Below are 9,406 nucleotides of genomic sequence, written 5' to 3' on the forward strand. Positions count from 1 at the left end.
ATCATCAACTCGTCCTACTTACTACCCAACAATTCCAAACATGAGAAGAAAATAAAAAAAAAAAAAAAGGAAAATATATTTATAGAATAGACAATTGTCACTGACAAAAACTTACTTGCATATTTATCCTAGAAGAGGAATTGACATTACCAAGTCTATCAGTACATGAAAATAGTAATAATCATAACAATGAATTTAGGCAAGAATTCAAATGTATCAGGTCATACAAATTTGAATGCAAAGTAATGGTCAATCATGTACTGGCTCTATTCTTGTAGTTCATTGTTCCCTCAAATAAAATTGGGGATATGATATGATATGATATCAGTGTGGAAAAATCTAACCCGACCGTTGATTTGAAGAATTAATTAGTTGGGTTCTATTGATTTTTGTGATCTTTTTTCAATTTATCCTGTTGACATATATACATGTTACAAATCTCGCAGGATTAAAATATTGATAGTCTAGGATGAAGAAGAAGAAGTTTTCTTGGCGATGGCAATAATCACCAAGATAACACAACAATAAGTTTAAATAGAAAAGAGTAAGAAAAGAAAAAGATGATGATGAAGTTGCAATAACCAAAAAAAAAAAAATATAGTTTTAGTTTAGTTCTAACAATTCAAGTTCGTTTGTTTGAAGAAAGGACAGAAACTAGAACTATATGCATATGCATATATATATAATAGAGCAATTGATTTCAAACACAATAGGACTAAAATTGTATCAATGAGGAATCCAATTCATCATCGTCTAATATATATATATATATATATATATGTCAATTTTTTTTATACAACTTGGTTTCATTCATTGGAGTAATTTTATATATTGATACCTTATTTATGATATGTAGCAATAGTTTTCGCTTGTTGTTTCAATTATTCAAAACTAGCATTATTAATGTTTTAAAAACATGGCATATATTGGCAAAGAAATATTAAATTTTTGTATATCTAAGATACTGAATGAAACAAATATTCAAGCATGTAGCTCCATTCTACTACTACCAACGGAACAAGAATGATGGCAAGTTTTGGCGACCGTTTTGGAAACTTACAAAAGTTAATAGATCAATGACCATTTTAGTAAACGCATCAATTCTTGAAACCAATACACAATCACAATTAAACCTTACAAAATATAAAACTTTAAGTCATATCTCTTTAAAACATAGATTTAAATCGAGACTAAAACCAATTTCATAAAAAAAAAAAATACAGGCACACAGTATTATTAGTACTTCTACTTTTACCTGTCATAGCCAATAAAATGGAACAAATTAGCAGTGTTAGCTTTTTTTTTTTTTTGCATCTTTAACGATCTACCCAAGTAATGTAAGTTGAGGATAAAGTTTCCGTTTTCGGTTATACTTTCCCTGAAGAAACTCAAAGAGAAGAGTAATTAACATTGTGCTTCACATATGTTGCAGAACAAATTCAAATTCAAAAAAAAAAAAAAAAGACTAATATATAAGAACATTTATAAAACACATTATTGCGATAAATAGCCCTTAATAATGTCTATTACTGTAACAAGCTTTATCATTTTAAATTGGATTCATTGTTTTCAGAAATGAGAAATACTTTGTTGGCTGGTGTAGTTGTTACACAGTTTTATACTTTTGTTTAATCATAACGCAAAGTATAAATTAATTAACCGTCACAAATACATACCCACATGCATACCCATGCACACAGTAACTAAATTTGTGGCAAAGTATTCTTCTAATGCCAATGATATACATATACAATTGACACAAACTTCTTACGAACTTTCTTTTTTGTCTGTTTGTTTGGTTTCCCCTTGGTTTGAGAGTATCATTGCTGCCGTTGCTAAGTTGTTACAGATTATTTTCCCATTTTTAACCACTTTAACTCATGATCCTGTAGAAAACACACATAGAATGAGAACTAAATATTCTAATTGAAGAAATTTAGGTTTGGCTCTATTATAATTGTTTGTGTTTGTTCCCTTTATTTTTATCTTGCCAAAACTAATTGGTCAATTCTAGACCTATTTCTTATCTTCATTGATTCCTATTGTTAAGAAAAATTGACCCTTTTTTTTTTTATTTCTTGGTGCAACCAGGTGCCATTGAAACTTGGCGTTGTAGATGAACCCATCGTCACCCATTCCTAGCATTGATTGTACTTTCCATGGAATTACTCTAAATTCGGATAGAAACGTCTATTTTCCTGGGTCTACTTTTAATTTAGCCGAAATAAGGAAGGAGCGCTTAAACATATGAAAAGCTCATAATCTTTACAGTTGAAATCATGGTTCATGTTTAAATCCAGCCTATATATTTTTTTTTTTTGGATTTTAGTTAACAAATGTTTTAGTGTTAATGACTATTATTAATTTGCTAAGTTAGAAAAAAAGTATTTCTACTATAATACACAAAGAATGGTTTGGAATCCAGAAAAAGAATCAGAATGAGAGAACAAATGGAGAATTCATGCACACAGAATTCCAGAATTGCCATAACATTAACCTAATGAATGACTGGAAACAATAGGTAACTAATGATAGTTTTATTATTTATTTGTTGAGTATATGTAATACAATGATCAACTAGTCAAGTAAGAAAATAATAGATGGCATGAGATGATGATCTACAGCTAAAAGCATATATGGGGCGTGAGTATACATCTACAGCTAAGAGCTCATAACAATGGTGATCAAATCTAATATGGTCTTGCATATATCTAATGTAAATAGCGCAAAAAAAAAAAGATAATAAAACAATACAAACTAAAGAGTAATATTAACACACTAAAACTCCTTTCTTTTTTTTTTTTTTTTGTTGGACCAATCCTGAAAAACTGACACGTTTCATTTTTCAATGTTTAAGTTTTAAATCTGATAAATCATGATATTTCTTCTTCTAATCTTTAATAGACAACACAAAAAGAAGTACCTGCTTGAAAGTGAAACCATTTAAAATAAATTCTAATGAAGTTAGGTTATATCTAGTAATGTAATGTATAATTTGTTATTTCTCTCTTTTTACTAGACTAAATAGATGGAATAATTTATTGCTCTCAAATTATGGAATAGATAATTTTTTTTTTTTTTGAATTTGAAAGTTGAAGTCAAGTTCATTGTCACCATCTATAATGTAGTAGAGTTCTAATTTCATAAAAAATTTATATTTGAACAGAGGTTTGGAGGAATAGTAGAAGTTTCCAAGAAAGTGATTGTACAAAATGGAAAGGAGAAAAAGGTATGAAGAAAGACAAATAATAAACAAAAGGTGGAAATCCTTATCATGTTTTCTTCCAAACTAAGCAATTGACTTGGCAATCGAAGGTCATGGGACACTCAAGTCCATAAAAGGAACTAACACGTATTAGACGGTTTTCTCTGTTTTGTGATTATTGTTATACCATATGTCTTGATGATTTGGTTAATAACTACAATATTAGTGATTCTTTTAAACATTCCTAAAGTAAAGTTCTAGATTTCCCCTGCCCATTTTTTTCTCTCTCTAAATTCAACCAGTAAGTTCCAATTCCAGAATATTCCCCTAAACGTTAATTAATTCGAAAACCGGTCACCAACCCCTTTCTGTTTTACAGTTGTCTTTATATTCTGCAATGTTGGTGACGAAACAACAAACCAAACACCAATATTTGTTTTATTCCTAGAAAAAATACTCTACGTTGTCGTCGTCGTCGTCTTTTTTTTTTTTTTCAATGCAAGGACAATGACGAGCAAAAACAAAAACTGGTAAAACCGAGTCAATTAAGGGTGTTAATATTTGTGTATTATTACAAACTCAAGAAGGATTCATTCTGAGTGTATTATGTAACTAATATAAAATTGCTATCCTCTCCTAGAGGTATCTTATAAGATTGGTTCCCATACATCGTTATTTGTTTCACTAAAAAGTAATACACTAAATGGTAAGAATTTAGAAAGACTAATTTTAGTTGCAAAGAAAAAGAAGAGAATTTTCAGCCGGCAAGTAAAAAAAAAAACGGATTAATCAGCAACGAAATCAGGAACAATAAATCCGAGCAAACTTATGAATATTTCCATTATGACTTGGCTTTCTAGTAGCACAATTCCAATATATGTAAGAAAAAAAAAAAAAAAAAGAAAATTTATAACCAATAAGAGAAAAGGTAATACAAAAGACCATAAACTTGGAATTATAGGTATAAGCAATTATGTCATGATATTATTTGATGCAAGTTCTTTTTTTTTACGCCAGAAGAAGAAGAAGAAGATTGGAATTGGTGATAATTTGGTAAAGAAATACCGATATTGTGAGAAATTAACCTAAAATGTACGCAAGACGCAAAATTCCATTACCTGATGACCAAAGAGAAGAGAAATTCCTGGTCCGTCCTAAGGAGGAGGAGACAAACCAAGGATGAGATGAGATGAGATTAAGATTTGCCCCTACCCCCAGTGGTGTTTGTTGTCTTCTTGCTTAGTAATAACCAGTATTTAGATACCCCTACTTTGCCACGGTTATTGAAAATATATATGTTGAATAGAACTAAAATTTATATAACCGGTACGGTAATAAAATAATCGCTAGAGTAAAATCACTCAAAAAAAAAAAAAAAAAAAAGACGAAAATAAAATAAAATAAAAAAAATTATCTATTGAATCTGAAACTTATAAATTTGCCATGGCAGAATAATTATTTTATAACGAAAGAAACAAAACTAAATCTTTAGAATTTATTATAAAATGACTTAATACTTGTTAAAAGTCACAAAGTGGAAAGAAAAGAAAACGAAAAACAAGTAGATATTGAGTGGCTTCCTTTTTCAGGTGTCTTGATTTGTTAATGATGACATGAAGTTTTTGGATGAATCAAAACCAAACTAATCAATTAGAAGAACCATGTCCAGTTTAGTTTAAGAAGACAAACAAAATGGTGTGTATTCTTGTTGTTCGTTCGTTATTATAGATGTAATGTAAATATTATATTTTATGCACCGTATCTGATCCTCTTTTTAGACAGATCTTTTTTTTTTTCTTTTTTACATACAAATAAGAATTGATACTTTTTTTTTTTGGGAGTTTAGATTTTGTCAAATATTTTATATATGTAAAATGTATCTACGGTTATTCGCTAGAACTAGCATCTTTTTTACAAAACCCAACGAATGTGCTGTAGAATCGATTATTTTCTATTTCAAATAAAATTCCGTTTCATGTTAAATACTTTTTGTTTTTATCCTTGGCGTATATGGTACCCAATGGGTTTGCTTCTCCATCAAAAAAAAAAAAAAAGCAATTAATGAAATAGTAGCTCTTTGGTGTGGTACTGAGGGTGTGGTGTGTTATTTCTGTAGCCACAAAGATACTTTGCAATAGCAAACTTAGATATCGTTGATTGTGTTTCAAAAGAACTATGATGAATATAGTTAATTTTTTTTTTTGGTCTAATGTTTCTTCCAAAATTGGAATAAAATACAATACCTACCCAAATGAGATAAAAATAATAGTGAAATTGTAGATGTATCAATTAGGTTAATAAGCAATAAGTTGTTTCATATTCTACTTCTTATTTGAACTCCACTCTTTATAAACCTCATATAGTTTCTTCAAATTAGGTGTTCCCTTCATTTTCTAACATTCTTTGTCAACCCCAGTAAGGGATTAATACTGATAACAAACATTGTTAACTCTCATGACATTACTCTATTGTTTACTATTTTTTCTTTCAATACATGTTAATTATCTTTGGTTATATTTAATCTACCTATCAATAGTAATACCCATAAAACAAGGCGAAATTTTACATACTTTTTTTTTTGGTTAAAGACCTCTCTGATTGTAATGAATATCAACAAGGGTTTCTTCACACCACATCTTTTTCTCCACTTTATTCATATAACCTAGTAAATTCAAATTGTAGATTATAGCATTATTGTCTTTATTGTTCCACTTACTACATATTGTTTGATAATGTATATTGTTGTTATTTGTTTTATATACAATTGTTTAATTAAAGATAACTCTTCGCATTGTGAAGACAATTTTTATTTGTTCATTACTTTGCAATATGACAATTGGATACAAATCAATATAGGAGCATGGTTGATACCACTACCACCTCCACCACCACCACCGCCAGTAATAATTTTTAGATAGGAATAATCCAAAAAAAAACAAAAAAAAAACGGGGGACTAGAGAACAAGTGGGGTAATTAAAAGTGGGAAAGAAAAAAGAAAGAGAGAAAGAGAAGCCTTGACAAAAAAGGGGGTAGTTTATAGTTTAATGAAACTAGTTGCAACAAAAACTGATCAAAGAACAAACTTAGAAGAGGTAGTAAATGTAACAATGATACCTAAAGAAAATAACAAAGCCGATAAAATAATAATCCTTAATGGCGGGGGAGAAAAAAAATATGATATCGGGGATATCCGAAAGTAGAAAATAACTGGTGGTGTTGACTTGAATCACCTTTACTACTGCACAATAAAACCAATTCTCTTTCTTACACCCCATGTTTTTTCTATTTTTTTGGTTATTATTATTATTATTAGTAGTAGTAGTAATCATGTTCAACCAAACAATAGTCAAATTAAAATTTAAATATTTTTCTGGTTATTGTTTACTACCAAACAATAGAATATCAATTTATCATCATTCGTACACAGCCCTTGATTTCTAATTCTTAAACAATCTGATGACGCTACATTTCACATTTAAAAGCAACAAAGAATTCATTTCATTTCATTTCTTTTTCTTTTTTTTTTTTTACTTATCTAATGGGCATTTGGTTGATTGGTTAGTTTCAATTTCTTTTATTGTCTTTATAAATAAAGTTGCGGGACGCCTGAGATTAAAAAAAAAAAAAACCTCTCATATAAACAATAAACAACTAACTAACAAACACATTCAATCATTCCATTCCAAGGCTCAAAGATGCACTAATTATTAAATAACTAAGTAAACTATTTCTCGTATAAGTCACTAGTACTCAACATGTTGAAATTTTATTAAAAATAGAAATTGCACCTATTGTAAGAGGATACACATTGCAGAAATCGGATTTATTATTACTAATACAGTTCTTATCATTAGCTAAGAAAAAAAAAAATCTCAACTCAATCCAACAATTTCAGTTTATGAAATTATATGATTGACTGACTAACTAACTGAATGGAAATATGAAATCAAGTTTAGCGGTAGATTGGACAACAACAACAACATGACGTTGATCACTCATCTAATTAAGTATAGTTGCTGATCTTTATTTATGTTAATCCGGAACAATTAAATCTTTTGTAGTAATTACCGAAAAGAAATTAAAAAGTGGGGGGGGGGGAAAAAGTCCAAAATATAGAATTTTCGGAAAATGAATAAAATAATAATAATATTCAGCAAAAAGAAATCCACGGTGGTGACGATCGGATCTTATCAAAATGAGAAGAACGGTAATAAATCCGACTTCGATTTTGCAAAAACAAAAAAAACAAATAATAATAATCTCTTCTAGAATATTAAACCATGAATCATCAATTCAATTCAGTCCTCAATATTAGGAAATCAATCACGAGAGAGTAAATAATAATAACAAAAAGAAATAAGAGCAAGAAAGTAAAAAATATTAACTCCCAATTGACATATTTCTATTTTTAATATCCGGTTTGATTTATTTTTCTTTGGTCTAATGTAATAATAATAATTATTGTTATTATTATTTAAAAAGATATTGAATGACTAGGAGAAGGAGAAGGAGAAGCAGGAGGAGGAGGAGGACGACGACGACGAAGAAATCTCTTATCAGTGTACCATTACATCATTATTCAGGATGATGGTGGTATATATGTATATATCACTTGCAACCTGTAATAACAGAATTTATGTTGCTATTATTTCTAGAATGATAACTTTACATGATAAAAACAATCAAGAAACTAACAGAAAATCAAACCAAAAAGAAAGAGAAAAAGAAATCAATAGTTTCTTTTTGATGGATTTTAAAATGTTGCAATTATTATAATTAATTTAATTACTTGGTAGTATTTTTATTGGGGTTTTGTTTTTCACAATTAGGTGATTTTCATAAAAAAAGATTCTTCTTAGTAAGTATGTTCACCATTCATATAGTAGTTTTAAAGATACTAATTGTTGCTATATTTTACTCTACATATTTGAACCTAATAAATCCAAAAGATGAAGTTGCATTGTGCCATTTGCCATTGTTAGGTGAAAGTTTTCTTGAATAAATGATGATAATAGATCAGGAAAATATTGCAATAGCAATTTCCAAGTAATTTCCAAGTGTTCAGTGATATGGTTTTTGGATATGTTGAAATTTTGCGTGATCGATTGTAGGATCTCTTTTAAAAGCCAATATATATATATATATATATATATATAAAAGAAAGAGTATGTATAACATATAATACTTCCTTGTTTGCTGGTTGCAATATTTCATTATTATTGCTTTTTACCTGAACCTTATTGTGATTGAGAAATATGAGACAAACCAAGAATTTTTTTAATGCAAAAGAAGAAATTCAAATGCAAATGCAAATTTGATTTGCCTGTGATGGCAAGAAATATGCAGTTTGGTTCGTCAGTTAGTAGAACATCTATTGGTTTCCACATGTTTGTTGGAACTATCACAACTGCTTAGAAAAATTTCATTTTGGTTTTTCTTTGCCTTGGCACTTTGTTTGTTTTTTTTTGCCACCAAGTGATCATTAACACCAACAAATAGGAGGATACTTTTTTTAGTTCCTTGTATGTGTTTCTAACTCTTACCTTAGTTTAATCGAATTGATTCTCCGAATTAAATAATCCTGACTTTGATTAACAATGTATGTCCAGAGAGGTGAAAATATGAAAGTTGTTCTAATGGATGGTGATAGTGTAATTTTTTTTGCACCCCCTGTTTAATTGTTAATGGTTGCAGCATTCTGATTTTCTTCGTCCATTTTCAATCTTGTTCTGGTGCGTTAGTTTCGCACGAGTAGAAGAAATCGGTGGTTGCGCATGACCATCAACTGCTACCACGAGCATCGCAACCATAATTTCATCAGACAGGACCAGTAAACAAACCTCTAGAAAAGAAAAAAAAAAAGAAATGATAAATGTACAATGCAAGTTATATACAGGACAAATAAGAAATATGTGGGCGTACCGAAACAATGATTATTAATCATCATCATTATCATCATCAACAACAACAACAAGAGAATGATTTTGTCCTCATTTCATGAACAATCGCTCACTCATTTTACACAATGACTCTTTCATCTCATCTCAGCAACACATGCTCACGCACACATGTACACACACCAACACATACAGATTTACCGAAGCAGTACTGAATGATGAGCACAGCAATCATTGATTAGAACTACAGCAACGACAACATCATGATGAGGTGAGTGTAATCATCAAAGGTGTTCTCAAATT

The sequence above is a fragment of the Candida dubliniensis genome, chromosome R (genome assembly GCF_000026945.1).
Source record: "Candida dubliniensis CD36 chromosome R, complete sequence".
Classification (NCBI taxonomy): domain Eukaryota; kingdom Fungi; phylum Ascomycota; class Pichiomycetes; order Serinales; family Debaryomycetaceae; genus Candida; species Candida dubliniensis.